Source organism: Vipera berus, assembly GCF_964194415.1.
Source record: "Vipera berus genome assembly, chromosome: 6".
Classification (NCBI taxonomy): Eukaryota; Metazoa; Chordata; class Lepidosauria; order Squamata; family Viperidae; genus Vipera; species Vipera berus.
The window spans coordinates 4652709-4668333 of record NC_138208.1 but is presented as its reverse complement, the minus strand read 5'-3'; the positions used below and the strand labels follow the sequence as shown (position 1 = coordinate 4668333).

Sequence of the window (15625 nt, the reverse complement as noted above, 5' to 3'; positions counted from 1 at the left end):
AGCAACTATCAATGGTTGGCACCCAAATCTTTAAGGAACTCAGATGGGAAACTGTCAATCTCCTAAGCAGGTTGTTATTCAAATTGGGCTCGGTGCCAACGGGCTTGGAAAGCACAATCTGTGACAACAATTTTTAATAAGAGACCCAGGGGAGCTGCAGGAAATTGTAGGCTAATCGGTTTCATATTGGTTCCAGGCAAACTGGAGGACACAGTCACAGGGAGGATTTAAAAACAAGGGCAAAACCTAAGCATACAAAGGAACAGACTTTGCTGAAGGGGAAAAAAAAGGCAAGGATTAGGCAAAGATAAATCCCACTGGTGGGATATCCTGGAGTTAATGAGGAACCTGAAACGCCAGCTGGATATGCCCACCTTTTAAAAGTGGCTTATATGGATTTTAAAAAATTGTTTTGACCAAGTTCCTCCTGTAACGCGCGGCCTAAATAAACCTAGCGGTCATGAGCTAAGAGGAGGGCCTACTAAAACGGTTTAAAAAAACGAGAAAGCGAAGAACAAATAGGCGACTTGGAAGAAAATTAGAGGTAAATCCTCAAGGATCTGCATTAGGGGTGACGCTTTCTAGATGGTTCAGAAATGATGTTGACTTACGTCAAGGGAATCCATGACTTAGGGACCGTTCAAAGTTACAACAGCTCTGCGAAAAGTGACTTACGGCGATTTTTCACACTTAGGACCACTGCAGCATCCCCAGGGTCACGGGCTGAAGATTCAAACCCTGGGCAACTGACTCACACAGGTAGTACTCGACTTACAATGCAGCCCAAAATTTCCGTTACTGAGACCTTCGTTAAGTGGGTTTTGCTCCATTTTGTGACTCTTCTTCCCCCAGTATTTCTGTGAATCACTGCAGCTGAAAAATTAGTAAACCGGCTGTTCAGTGAATCTGGCTCCCCCCCCCCCGTTGATTTTGTTTATCGGGTCACAAAAGGTGATCATGTGACCCGGGGAGGGGTGGGGGAACACTGCCACGGTCATAAGTGCGAGTCAGTTGCCAAGAATCTGAATTTTGATTACATGACGATGGGGATGCCTCAATGGTTGAAGTGTGAAAATTGGTCATAAGTCATTTTTTCCCGGTGCCGTTGTAACTTTGCCCAGTCACTAAATGAACGGTTGTAAATGGAGGACGTGTATTTAGGACGGTCGCGGTGTCCTGGGGTCACGTGACCCCCTTTTGCAACTGTCTTGATTTGCTAAATCAATGGGGAAGCCAGATTCACTTAACAACCGTGTTACTAGTTTATCAACTGCGGTGATTCACTTAACAATGGGGGCAGGAATGGTTGTAAAATGGAGCAAAGCTCACTTAATAACTGTCTTGTGTCATGGTTCCGACAGATGAACCTCTTCAAAAGAACTTTGAGGCTTTGTTTACCTTAAAGGATCTTTTATTCGAGTAGCAGAATATTGGCACTTGCATAATCGAAGCCAAAAAACTGAATTCCCCTCCCCCGGGCACCTAGTATCAAAGCACAATTCCCTCCTCCAATTTACGGCCATAAATCACGTTCCCCAATTAGCTTGAAGCGCGGGCTTCTTCTCCAGTTCTCCAGCCCAATTCTTTATCAGCTCTGGGCTCAGTAACCTTGATTCTCACACTAAGTTTAGTGTTGTTATGTCTAGCTGGACTCTCATTCACATCGCCCCCTCCCAGCATCATCTAACTCTTAAAAGCAAAAGGGGAAAAGAGGGCTACATTGTCAATGCAAAAACATCCGATGTTCGCCGTGTTGACATCTTGCTTATCAATGGAAATTTTTTTGGGGGGGTGTTCAACTGTGGTCGTATGTAGAGTACAAGCAGTTAAGATGCCCAGGTCTGTGAATGAAATGAATTATTTAGAGTGGGTAAAAAGCTTGTGAAAGGCCCCAAAAGAATATATTTAAATTGGGTGGGGAAAAACCAGCCCAATCGCAAATCAATTCAGGTACAGCGAGTGTAAAATAATGCACATTTGAGCAAAAAAAATTAATTTTACACGGGCATGGATGGGATGTAAAGCGACTGTCGCTGATCAGGAAAAAAAAAATCCGTTGGGACATAAAACAGACAGCTCAGTGAGAATCTTAGTGGAGCATGACAAGGTGCAAGATTGCCATATTCCAGGCTGGGGGGGGGGAAATTATTAGGAAAGCAACCGAAAATAAACCCAGCAAATATTATTACGCTTTTATGCAAATCTACTGAACGTGCACATCTGGGCTGTCGCCTTGAAAAAAGCAGAACTTGGGAAAGAACAGAAGGCAGTAATCAAAGTAATGAATGGGTTCCATCCCATTCTTTACAAGTAAAGACTAGAAAAGATGAGCGAACAATGAGATTATCGAAATACATATCAAATCAGGCTGCGCAGGGAGGAAGCGCACAAGAAGATATTGTCCTCCTCAATGGCACGAGCACCGAGTGTCCCAACGACATAAATAAGGATGGAAATAGAAAGATCCAAAACGGAGGTCAAGAAAAAGACACGGCGGTCCGTCCAGTTTGTCCTTTAAGCTTTTGGTTTTCTTTTTTTAATTTATTCATTATTTTTATTTTTGATTTGTGCTTATTTTATTGTTTCCTTTTTTTAAAAAAAAAAATTTGTCGGATGAAGGCATGCGTTTTATCCCCAAAGGCAGAGGCATTTGGCTCTGGAGATGAAGACTTGTTCAAACTCAGAACTCATTCATGGGCTTTGTTCTAGTCTGAAATAAATTCACATCATCATCATCATCATCATTATCATGTTGGAAAGGACCTTGGAGGTCATCTAGTCCAAACTCCTGCTGAGGCAGGAAACCCTATAGCATTTCAGATAAATGGTTGTCTAGTCTCTTCTTAAAAACTTCCTGTGTTGGAGCATCCACAGGTTCTGGAGGCAGGTTGTTCTCTGTCAGGAAGTTTCTCCTTAATTCTAGGTTGCTTCTCTCCTTGGTTAGTTTCCATCCGTTGCTTCTTGTCCTGCCTTCAGGTGCTTTGGAGAATAGCTTGACTGCCTCTTCTTTGGGGCAGCCCCTGAGATATTGGAACACTGCTATGCTGTCACCCCTGGTCCTTCTCTTCATTAAACTAAAAGGTAAAGGTAAAGGTTCCCCCGCACATGCGTGCTAGTCGTTCCCGACTCTAGGGGCCGGTGCTCATCTCCGTTTCAAAGCCGAAGAGCCAGCGCTTGTCCGAGGACATCTCCATGGTCATGTGGCCGGCATGACTAGACGCCAAAGGCGCACAGAACGCTGTTACCTTCCCACCGGAGTGGTCCCTATTTTTCTACTTGCATTTTTACGTGCTTTCAAACTGCTAGGTTGGCAGAAGCTGGGACGAGTTACAGGCGCTCACTCTGTTACACGGCACTCGGGATTCGACCCGCCAAACTGCCGACCTTCCGATCAACAAGCTCAGCACCCTAACCCACTGAGCCACAGCGTCCCTTCTTTAAACTAGACATACCCAATTCCAGCAACCGTTCCTTATATGTTTTAGCCTCCAGTCCCCTTATCTAGGTATGCCATGGTCCATAATGGGTCCAGAACTGAGACCAAACCAGAGCAGACTCTTGGCCTGATGGACAGCAGACCCACTAACCCAGGGGTCTTAAAACTCGGCCCTTTGATGACTTGTGGACTTCAACTCCTAGAATTCCTCAGCCACCATGGCTGGCTGAGGAATTCTGGGAGGGGTCTTCAAACTGGGTCCTTTGATGACTTGTGGACTTCAATTCCCAGAATTCCTCAGCCAGCATGCCTGGCTGAAGAATTCTGGAAGTTGAAGTCCACAAGTCATCAAAGGGCCAAGTTTGAAGACCCCTGCACTAACCTATATACCTCACCCACAAGATTAGAGGGAAGTTCACACATTCTCCCTCTAATGTGATATACAGGTAGTCCTTGACATACGACCGTAACTGAGCCCAAAATTTACATTGTTAAGTGAGACACTGGTTAAGTGAGTTTTGGCCCCTTTTACGACTTTCCTTGCCCCGGTTGTTAGGGGAATCATTGCAGTTCTCAAGTTAATAACAAGGTTGTTATGCGGATCTGGCTTCCCCATTGACTTTGCTTGTCAGACAGTCGCAAAAGGGGATCACGTGACCCCTCGGGACGCTGCAAATGTCATAAATATGAACCAGTTGCCAAGCGTCCGAATCTTGGTCACGTGACCATGGGGATGCTGTAATAGTTGTAAGTGTGAAAAACGGTCATAAGTCCCTTTTTCCAGTGATGGGGTATCTTCAAATGGTCACTAAACAAATTGTTCTTAAGTCGAGGACTACCAGTATTGCCAGCGGCCCCCAACTTTTTGGGCGCCAGGGACCGGTTCCGTGGAGAGAGGTTTTTCCCGGGGACTGGAGAGGGAACGATTTCATGCACTGCCTGCATCCCACAGATGGACTTTCCCTTGTTTGCGCAGACCGGTTTCCGGCATGCCGTGGACCGGTGGTGGTACACAGCCCAGGGGTTGGGGACCCCTGATATATGCGAAAGCCTGCCAGCAACGTCCCTCTGGTTCTCCATGATAAAAGGGGCAAACAGAATTGATAGATTTTGAATGTGACATTTGGAGTCAAAACAAAGTCAGAATAATAACAGGCCATTTCTTTTGGAAAATTGGGATTTAACCTAGAACTAAGGAGAAACTTCCTGACAGTGAGGACAATTAACCAGTGGAACAACCTGCCCCCAGAAGCTGTGAATGCTCCAACACTGGAAGTTTTTAAGAAGAGATTGGACAGCCATTTGTCTGAAATGGTATATGGTTTCCTGCCTGAGCAGGGGATTGGACTAGATGACCTCTAAGGACCCTTCCAACTACTACTACTACTACTACTACTAATTATTATTATTATTATTATTATTATTATTATTATTATTATTATTATTATTATTATTATTATTATTATTATTATTATTATTATTACTACTACTGTTACTACTACTACTACTACTACTACTCCACATTGTTGAGTGAGAGAATTGCTGAGTTCAGATAAATCACAAGGTATCAAGCAATCTCAAAGGTGTCAACAAACACAACAGGGTTTTTAGCTCCTCACAATGGTTCGTTCAGCGATGAGTTACTGTGAAGCAGTCTCAGACAAGGAATGCCTCTCTGCTCTGCCCAATTTAAATTTTATGTCGGTCTATGCGTCGCCAGGCATCCCACGAAGTAAGCAGCAGCGCACAATCTTAACGCATTTTCAGAAAAAGAAAAACGTGTTAATTGGGAAACTTACTACCAGTCTCTGGACTTTTTTTATTTTTTTCCCTAAACTCGGAGAGCAAAAAATCAATTAGGCTCCAGGGAGTGAAATCAGCCATTACAACATTAAAAGCAACGACAAGTCTTCGGCTTACGAATACGATGGGGCCGAAAATTCATGATGCTAAGTGAGACGTTTGTTAAGTGAGTTTTCGTCCCGTTCTGCGACTTTTCTTGCCACAGTTGTGAAGTTGAATCGCTGCAGTTAAGTTAGTAACACGGTTGTTAAGTGAATCCAGCACGGTTGTTAAATGAAACGTGGCTTGTCAGGAGGTCGCCAAAGGGGATCACATGACCCCGGGACACGGCGACCATCATAAATATGAACCAACTGCCCAGTATCTGAATTTTGATCACATGATCGCGGGGATGCTGCAAAGGCTGCACCTAGGAAAAACGGTCATCCGTCACATTTTTCAGCCGTGGTAACTTTGAACGCTCACTAAGCAAACCGTTGTAAATTGAGGACAGGCACCCTTTAACTACCTTCAGGCCTGGTTCGCATGCTAGATGTTCTTGCTGCCCTCTTCTCTTTCTAACCAAGAGAGGAACAGTGAGGTGCCACTGCTGACACCACAAACCGTAGGATCGTCACTGTAAACATTCCTCTCTCCTAGGTGTTATGGAAATTGCCTTGAGGTCAACAGCTTCAACAAGAGCGTAGAAGAAACAGGATGTCTAATGCCGGGGTCCCCCAACCCCCGGTCCGTAGTCCGTTACTGGTCCGCGGCATGCCAGCCACCGGTCCACACAAACAAGCAAAGCCCCATCCACGGGATGCAGGCAGCACGCAAGACCGCGCACCCTCCGGTCCGCGGAAAAACCTCTCTCCACGGAACCGGCCCCTGGTGCCCAAAAGGTGGGGGACCTCTGGTCTAAGGTATCTCAACAGGGATTGAAGAGGAGAATATTTGCATGTCAGGATTGAAATCAGTGGTCCTCGGTGCTCTCTGAGCTTGGTGGGCTTTTTGCAGATGTCTTGCAGACCCCAACTTTAGACTAACAGTGGAAAAAGAAACAATACCCCCCCAAGCAAGCTAACAGTAAACAGCCCAAAGTCTCCTGGTGATTGGCCCAAAGTCACCCAGCTGGCTTTCACGGCTGCGGCAGAACTAGAACTCACAGTCTCCCGGGGATTGGGCCAAAGTCACCCAGCTGGCTTTCATGGCTGCGGCAGAACTAGAACTCACAGTTCCCCACTTTCTAGCCTGGTGCCTTAACCATTAGATCAAACGGGCTGTTATGGAGGACTTATTGCCCTATCTGTAACTTTCCTGTATAATTTGTTTTGTTGTGTTTTTCTGCTGGAAGAAAAATGCCTACTACCCTAATGTCTATGACAGGGTTAAAAATCAAAGCAGTCCTGTTGCAAGTGTGCACGTAGTAACAATAAATGCCTACTAGCAGGTTAATTCAAACGTACCGCAGTTAAAAATATGTACTGTATTTGGAATAGAAAAGGACTCTTATATCGCCTCAAAAGGACAGCAGGGGCAGAACGGGGAGAGGAGCAAAAATTCAGATAAGGAGAAAATATATCCGGGGGGGGGGACACACATGGATTCTGGTACCTTTTTGTTATGAACGACTGGGTTTCTGCTATGGTGATGGGATGGTATTGTGGGAAAACAAGAGGTGAGAACATTAGCTATGCTACCTTAAGGTGTGTAAAATGGGGAGGGGGGAGGGGGAGAAGAAGAAGGAAGAGGAGGAAGAGGAGGAGGAGGAGAAGGAAGAGCAGGAGCAGGAGGAGAAGGAAGAGAAGAAGAAGAAGGAGGAGAAGAAGGAAGAGGAGGAGGAGGAAGAGAAGAAAGAGGAGGAGCAGAAGGAGGAGGAAGAGGAGGAGGAGAAGGAAGAAGAGGAAGAGGAGGAGAAGAGAAGGAAGAGGAGGAGAAGGAGGAGGAGCAGAAGGAGGAGAGGAAGAGGAGGAGAAAGAGGAGAAGAAAGAGGAGGAAGATGAGAAGAAAGAGGAGGAGGGGGGAGGGGGGAAAGAAGAATTCAGGAGGAGGAGGAGGAGGAGAAGGAAGAAGAGGAAGAGGAGGAGAAGAGAAGGAAGAGGAGGAAGAGGAGGAGGAGGAGAAGGAAGAGCAGGAGCAGGAGGAGAAGGAAGAGAAGAAGAAGAAGGAGGAGAAGAAGGAAGAGGAGGAGGAGGAAGAGAAGAAAGAGGAGCAGAAGGAGGAGGAAGAGGAGGAGAAGGAAGAAGAGGAAGAGGAGGAGAAGAGAAGGAAGAGGAGGAGAAGGAGGAGGAGCAGAAGGAGGAGAGGAAGAGGAGGAGAAAGAGGAGAAGAAAGAGGAGGAAGATGAGAAGAGGAGGAGGGGGGAGGGGGGAAAGAAGAATTCAGGAGGAGGAGGAGCAGAAGAAGGAAGAAGAGGAAGAGGAGGAGAAGGAAGAGGAGGAGCAGGAGCAGAAGGAAGAGAAGAAGAAGAAGGAAGAGGAGGAGGAAGAGAAGAAAGAGCAGAAGGAAGAGGAGGAGGAAGAGGAGGAGAAGGAGGAGGAAGAAGAGGAGGAAGAGGAGAAGGAAGAGGAGAAAGAAGAGGAAGAAAAGAGCAGCAGGAGAAGGAAGAGGAGCAGGAGCAGAAAGAAGAGAAGGAGGAGGAGAAGGAGAAGAAGGAAGAGGAGGAGGAAGAAAAGAAAGAGCAGAAGGAAGAGGAGGAGAAGGAGAAGGAAGAAGAGGAGGAAGAGGAGAAGGAAGAGGAGAAAGAAGAGGAAGAAGAGAAGGAAGAGGAGGAGAAGGAAGAGGAGCAGGAGCAGAAAGAAGAGAAGGAGGAGGAGAGGAGGAGGAAGAGAAGAAAGAGGAGCAGGAGAAAGAGGAAGAGGAGGAGGAGAAGGAAGAGGAGGAGAAGAGGAGGAAGAGGAGGAAGAGGAGGAGAAGGAAGAGCAGGAGCAGGAGGAGAAGGAAGAGAAGGAGGAGGAGGAGAAGGAGGAAGAGGAGGAGGAAGAGAAGAAAGAGGAGCCTTGGTGGAGCAGTGGGCTAAGGCCTCCTGAAGTAACACCAGCTGCCTGCAATTAGTGCAGGTTCGCATCCCACCAGGCTCAAGGTTGACTCAGCCTTCCATCCTTCCCAGGTAGGTAAAATGAGGACCCAGATTGTTGGGGGCAATTAAGCTGACTTTGTAATAATGCCGCTTGGGGGGGGGCGAAAGCCCTAATAAGCAGGCATATACATAGAATGAAGGCTACTGCTAAGCTTGTAAGCCGCCCTGAGTCTTCGGAGAAGGGCGGGATATAAATGGAATTTAAAAAAAAAAGAGGAGGAGCAGAAGGAAGAGGAGGAAGAGGAGAAGAGGAAAAGGAAGAGGAGGAAGAGGAGAAGGAAGAAGGAGGAAGAGGAGAAGGAAGAGGATGAAGAGGAGAAGGAAGAGGAGGAAGAGAAGAGAAGGAAGAGGAAGAAGAGGAGGAAGAGGAGCAGGAGAAGGAAGAGGAGCAGGAGCGGAAGGAAGAGAAGGAGAAGGAGGAAGAGGATGAAGAAGAGAAGGAAGAGGAAGAAGAGAAGGAAGAGGAAGAAGAGGAGGAAGAGGAGCAGCAGAAGGAAGAGGAGCAGAAGCGGAAGGAAGAGAAGGAGAAGGAGAAAGAGAAGAAGGAAGAGGATGAAGAAGAGAAGGAAGAGGAGCAGAGGAAGAGGAGGAGGAGGAAACTGGATTAAGGATTTTCTGGGCTACCTCATCACACAGTAAACCTCTCTTCTTGCAACTGGAAAAAAAATCATACTAATTTTTCTTTGCTTTCGCTTCATTTTTCGTTCAGCTTTCACCTGTTTAATCTGTGTCTGATTGTTGACTTTCTGGCCATAATTAAAGGCTTCATTTTAATCCAAGCTCTTGCTCGCTCAACTCCTGCTTCCTGATCCATCTCCACCGTTTGCTAAGCTTGATAACTCCACACTTAGGCGGACCTCGTCTCCCAGAATTCCCCAGCCAAGCTTGGGGAAAAAAAACACACAAAAAAACCAACCCTGATTTAGCAGATTAGAACAGTTTTACCTCATCGATTATGCTGGACTCTTACACGGTAGGAAATTCAAACCATGGCCCGCATTAGTTGGAAACCAGGATGTGATCAAGTCGGCTCCAGATTCCAACTGAGGACAGATATTTCTTTTAAACAGCTTCGCGGAGGGAGGGGGGGCACGGAAAAAAGATGATTTCTTGAAGCCCCAAGACCAGTATGTTTAAACCTCAAGAAAAAGCGGGGAAAGTATAAATATAAAACCGTAGTTTGATCCAAAGATTGCCGCAGGAAAAAAACCTGTTTAATAATCCTGGGTTTTGCCAGGAGTGTGAGATATACAAACGAGAAATAAACAAGCAGACAGATCGATGGATGGATGGCCGGAACCCTCTCATCAAAAGACAATGCATCAGCAGGAATTCTGCATCTCATCAACAGTGATATATGCAGCTTAGAAAAACACTGTGTTATATAGTTTAGAAATAAAAAGATATGTTTCCGTTGAACTGTCCAGCATGCATATATATATATATATATATATATATATATATATATATATATATATATGTACGTACGTACGTACGAACGTACGTATGTATGTATGTATGTAAAGTATTGTCAAGTCTTTTGAATGCACCTTGCTAATTAAATCTTTCTTTCCTGTTTTGGCCTAACCCAAGGCTATCCACAGGATATAGTCACAACTTATGACACCTCATTATTTGTGTAAATTATTCAAATTGCTAATAAAGAATCTCAGATAAAGGGTATGACTGACTGATGAGAACATAAGAAGTTCGAAATGGCCATATCAGCCTCCCTAAATTCTTTAGCAATTTGAATAATTTACACACACACACACACACACATACATACATACATATATATATGTGTGTGTGTGTGTGTGTGTGTATATATACATATGTATGTACGTATATGTGTGTGTGTGTGTATATATGTATGTACGTATATATGTGTGTGTGTGTATATATATATATATATATATATGTATATGTATATATATGTATATATATGTATATTGTGGTGCCTATATAAATCAGACTATCCTGTAAACATGATTTACCAAACAAAATATAGCCCTAACCAAAATGAATATAGACTAACTATGTAACTAACGATTTACTTCTGAATTAAAAGGGAAGTTTCTTTTTTTAAAAAAAAAAGAACCCAGACAAATTTTAGCATCCATCCCTGCATCTTTATCTCCTAATAATGCAATTTGTGCCTGATTCAGGCTGCTTTCATTTTACAAACTTAAGGAGAAAAAGACAAAAAAAAAGCATGAAATCCATCGCTTCATTTCGGCCTTCCGGCAAGAAATCTAACACAGGGACTTGTAAAATATGGTATAAAGAAGAAAGTATTCTTTTATTATGTCCTACTTACAGAGAAAGTATATAAAGAATTATTTTGGGAAACAAGCAGAGATAGAGAAGATTATCAGGAACCACCTTAATGGAACTTTTACTCGGTATAAACACAAAGGTACAATAACATTTGTTACTCTGCAAAATAAACAACAAACACTAGCCAGGAACAAATATCATACATCACTGGAGCCTGTATTAATAAAGACCCAGATCATAAAACATACGGTACATAGGGAACTGGGAATCATCTTGGCTAATTCTGTGTTATGAGATCTTAAATCAAGCCAATTTTAATGCCCAAATATTAATGCCTTATTTAATACGTCACGGCCACAAAAAATCACATTTATGTCCACTCAAAAGAAAGGTTAACTGAATTTAATACGATTTATTCCCACACAGGTACCTTACGGGGTTACAATTTAACCCTTAATCTACCTCGAACCACTTCCAATTTCTATGTAAATCGGTTTTACAATGAACTTCTTCCTCGGCCACAATATGCCCAGGGTTAAAGCCAACGACTCACGGCAATCTTTTTCAAAGTAAGTTTTTGGAAAGGCAACCTTGTTCGCAATGAGGTCAGTCAAACTCTCTGCTCAATGCGACTCAGCAGCAATTCTTATCCCCTCTCTTTCCACAGCCTCTAGCGAGGAGACACGGAAAAAGTCTTAAAAAAATACTGGAAAAAATCGGCGAATACAATTGGAAAGAACCTCACCTACCCACGGTAAAATCCACCGGTTTTTTAACATGATGGAAAGTTTCAAATTTGACAGCCATTCTGTTCCCGGGCACTCTTTTCAATCCGTGGCCATTCCTTCTCCTTTTCAGTTTGCAATTATCTGATGAATGTAGGATCGCGTCTCGTCCCTCTTCTCAACAATGCTGTCTGATAACCGGCTTTGCGAAGAGTCCAAAGCGGCAGTGCGAAAGCGCACGACCAATCAAAGACCGTTGCGTTTGAAACTGACAGCGCTTGCCGTGTCGTTATTTGCTATTGTGCATAAACCTAAGGGATCGTACGGTGCACGCCACACGAGAGAATGTACCTTAGCAAAGAGCACAGCCACCGGCCAGACCTATGATTGATTGCACCTATTTCCTTGCCAAGCTGCAACAGAGCCATTAGCTATTTGATCTAAACACGATCAAACCTGGTTAGTACAGGGGTAGCTTGGTATTCATTGTTCATTGGTTCTGGCAGGCATGGTGAGGACCAGAAATGGTGAGTATCAAACATATTTTTCCCATAAGGAATCAATCAATCAGAATAGAGCGTGGAAGGGACCTTGGAGGTCTTCTAGTCGGACCCCCTGCTCAAGCAGGAGACCCCTTTCCGACAAATGGCTGTCCGGTCTCTTGTTAAAAGCCTCCAGTGATGGAGCACCCACAACAGGGGCCTTCAAACCTGGCCTTTTTATGACTTGTGGACTTCGACTCCCAGAATGCCTCAGCCAGCGTGCCTGGCTGAGGCATTCTGGGAGGGGTCTTCAAACCTGGCCCTTTTATGACTTGTGGACTTCGAAGTCCACAAGTCATAAAAGGGCCAGGTTTGAAGACCCCTGTTCTAAACTATATCTATTTTCTTAAGCCACTCCGGCAGCTCTCATTTAATATTTAAAATTTAGCACTTAAAACTTAACAGTCACAGCTGAGCCCAAAATTTCCACTGCTAAGCGAGGCAGTTTTTGAGGTTTGCTCCATTTTACCATTTTTCGCCACAGTGAATCAATGCTGTTGTTAAGTGAATCATGTGGCCACTGAGCGAATCTGGCTTCCCCCATTGACTTTGCTTCTTGGAAGTGGTTTTGGAAGGTTACAAGTGGTGATTACGTGACCCCGGGACACTGCAACCGTCCCAAATAACATGCCAGTTTGCCATGCACCCAACTTTTGATCACCTGACCAGGAGGATGCTGCAACGGTCGTAAGTGTGCAAAACGGGCGTAAATCAGTTTTTTCGATGCCGCTGTGATTTCAAATGGTCACTAACCAAATGGTTATAAGCCGAGGACTGCACGTCTCTTTCCATGCAGCCAGTGATCTATCGTCTGCAAACCTCTCAAAGGACATACAATTAATTCAGCAAGCTTGTTTTATTTAAAGTTTCATTTTAGGAAATGAAAACAAGTCATATCTTTGCCAACCGCTTTTTTAAAAAAATTTTTCCAATTTTCAAAATAAGCTGAAAGGACATGTTGGATTAGGAGAGCAACGCTAACTCTAATCAATAAAGAGCTGCTTTAATTCACATCCGTCTGTCTGAAAATCATTTTCGTAGAAATTCCAGAAATTTAATTCTGCAGATACCTGCTTTAAAATGCACGCCATTCGCACTTCCGTATTTCCTCTCTCGTGGTATACCGATTTACTTTTATCACAGTTCTGGAGAATTTATTTACTTTTTGCTGTTTGTATCGTGTGATTTTTGGTTCTCCAGTTGCCTAAGATTGTGGTTAGTGGCCGTTATACCGGAGATGGATGGATTACGTGAATGACACATACTATGAGTTGGAAATTATTTTTATTAAGATACTTCCAAACATTTTCATTTGTTCCCACAACAGTTCTTTTTTTCCCCTAAGCTTCTGAAAACTTAAAACATACATGTAATCCTCAACTTACACAAGTTTGCTTACTGACCGTATTTATGACTGTTGCGGTGCCCCGGGGTCCCCTTTTGCGACCTTCTGACAAGCAAAGTCAAGGGGAAAGCTGGATCCGCTTAACAACCGGGTTGCTATGTGGTTAACTGCAGTGGTTCACTTAACAACGGTGGCAAGGAAGGTTGTAAAATGGGGCAAAACTCACTTAATGTATGTCTCCCTTTTGTTCTGGGGCTACATTGTGGTCATGATTGAGGGCTGCCTGCAATCGGTCCATGAGAATTTGCCATGGCCGTCTCGCCACAGCCAACTAGTTGTGGTCAACTTGTCTAGTTTAGTGAAGAGAAGGACGAGGGGTGACAGTCTTCCAGTATCTCAGGGGCTGCTCCAAAGAAGAAGGAGTCAAGCTATGCTCCAAAGCACCTGAAGGCAGGACAAGAAGCAACGGATGGAAACTCACCAAGGAGAGAAGCAACCTAGAACTAAGGAGAAACTTCCTGACAGTTAGAACAATTAACCAGAGGAACTACCTGCCTCCAGAAGCTGTGAATGCTCCAACACTGGAAGTTTTTAAGAAGAGACCGGACAGCCATTTATTTGAAATGGTATAGGGTTTCCTGCCTGAGCAGGGGGTTGGACTAGATGACTTCCAAGGTCCCTTCCAATTATTATTATTATTATTATTATTATTATTATTATTATTATTATTATTATTATTATTATTATTATTACCTTGCTACAGGACAACCTAGCCGCAGCCAATTAGCTGCAGGACAAGATTTACCCTATTATCAAAGAAACAGTAGAATAGAACCATTGAAGAAAGGATGCAAAAGGAGGGACAGGATGAAATGCGAATGGCAAAAATTAAAATATTTTTTAACATTTATTTTAAATAATTAAATAGAATTGTTAAATTGTCCCGCAGTGAGTTGGCCATGATGAGCTGGCCGGGAGTTTAGAATAGAATAGAGGAAAATAATAGAATAGAATAGAATAGAATAGAATAGAATAGAATAGAATAGAATAGAATAGAATAGAATAGAATAGAATAGAATAGAATAGAATAGAATAGAATGCTGGAAGGGACCTTGGAGGTCTTCTAGTCCAACCCCTTGCTCCAACAGAAGAACCTATACCATCTCAGACAAGTGACTGTCCAGTGTCTTCTCAAAAACTTCCAGTGATGGAGTGCCCACGATTTGTGGTGGCAAGCTTTTCCACTGGTTGATTGTCCTCACTGTTAGGAAGTTTCTCCTTAATTCCAGACTGCTTCTCTCTTTGGTCAGTTTCCAACCATTGTTTCTCGTCCTTCCCTCCGGAGCTTTGGAGAATAACGTGACCCCCTCACCTTGTTGTCCCATTCCGACCTGCCATTTGCCACCAAGGCAGCGTTTCATCCTCAATCTACCGGCCCAGCCAAACATTACAAAGCAAAGTTTACTCTTTGGTTTTGCAAGACCTCTCTCCTTCTCATGCCTCATGCTTGAACTCCAGGAGGAAACAGGCTGAAGGCTGGGCTCTGAGATCCTCAATTACACGTAGTTCTCGACTTACAACCGTTCATTTAGTGACCATCTGAAGTTACAACGGCACTTCCAAAAGGAGACCAATGGCTATTTTTCACACTTACGGCCATTGCAGCATCCCCAGGGTCACACGATTTACATTCCGATGCTTGGCAACTGGTTCATATTTATGACGGTCGCAGTGTCCCGGGATCACAGGATCCCCTTCTTCTGACAAGCAAAGTCAATGCCGGAATCCAGATTTCACTTAACCGTGTTACTAATTTAACGACTAGGGCAATTCACTTAACAACTGTGGCAAGGAAGGTCGTAAAATGGGGCAAAATTAACCAATTCCTCACTTAGCCACAAAAAATTTGGGGCTGAATCGTGTCATAAGTCGAGGACTGCCTATACCTTGGGCACACCAATAGAGCGGGTGTGCCCGACCCTTTTGCAAGGCACGGAGAACCACGGCTGCGCTTTCCATTCACACAAAAAAAAAGGACGGTTCTCACCAACATTTGTGAATGGCCATCTGTACCATCCACAGAGCTCCGGGCTTGAATTCCAAAAGAAAACCTGATTTTTCGTTTTCCTCCCCAAAGTTTTCTGCTCCCCATAGGCACCACCGGTTCTGGAAGAGTAAGGCCAGGCCGGTTGCCACCCACCCAGTCAGCCAGCCAGCGCTTGCTTGCAACCCTCCAATGCACCCTAAAATCCCGGGGAAGCTCCTTGCTGTTGGTTAAGGTAGAACCTGTTAATTCTGCAAAGGGGGGGAGGGGGAGGTTTTGGCCCTACTTGGGGTTTAGGGGGAAGGCAGTGTGAACCCCCAACCCGGAGGAGGCTCGGCTGAGCTCCTGTTTTGCATCCATTTGCTCAATGGAGGGGGAGTGGCAGCCTCCTC

The 15625-nt window shown here is 44.4% G+C and overlaps 1 protein-coding gene across 2 annotated transcripts in view; it reads right to left on the bottom strand.

Annotated features, from left to right (window-relative positions):
• The window catches only part of PRKAR2B (protein kinase cAMP-dependent type II regulatory subunit beta), a 62138-nt gene that overhangs the window by 45378 nt on the left and 1135 nt on the right, over positions 1 to 15625 (bottom strand). The window lies entirely within an intron of this gene.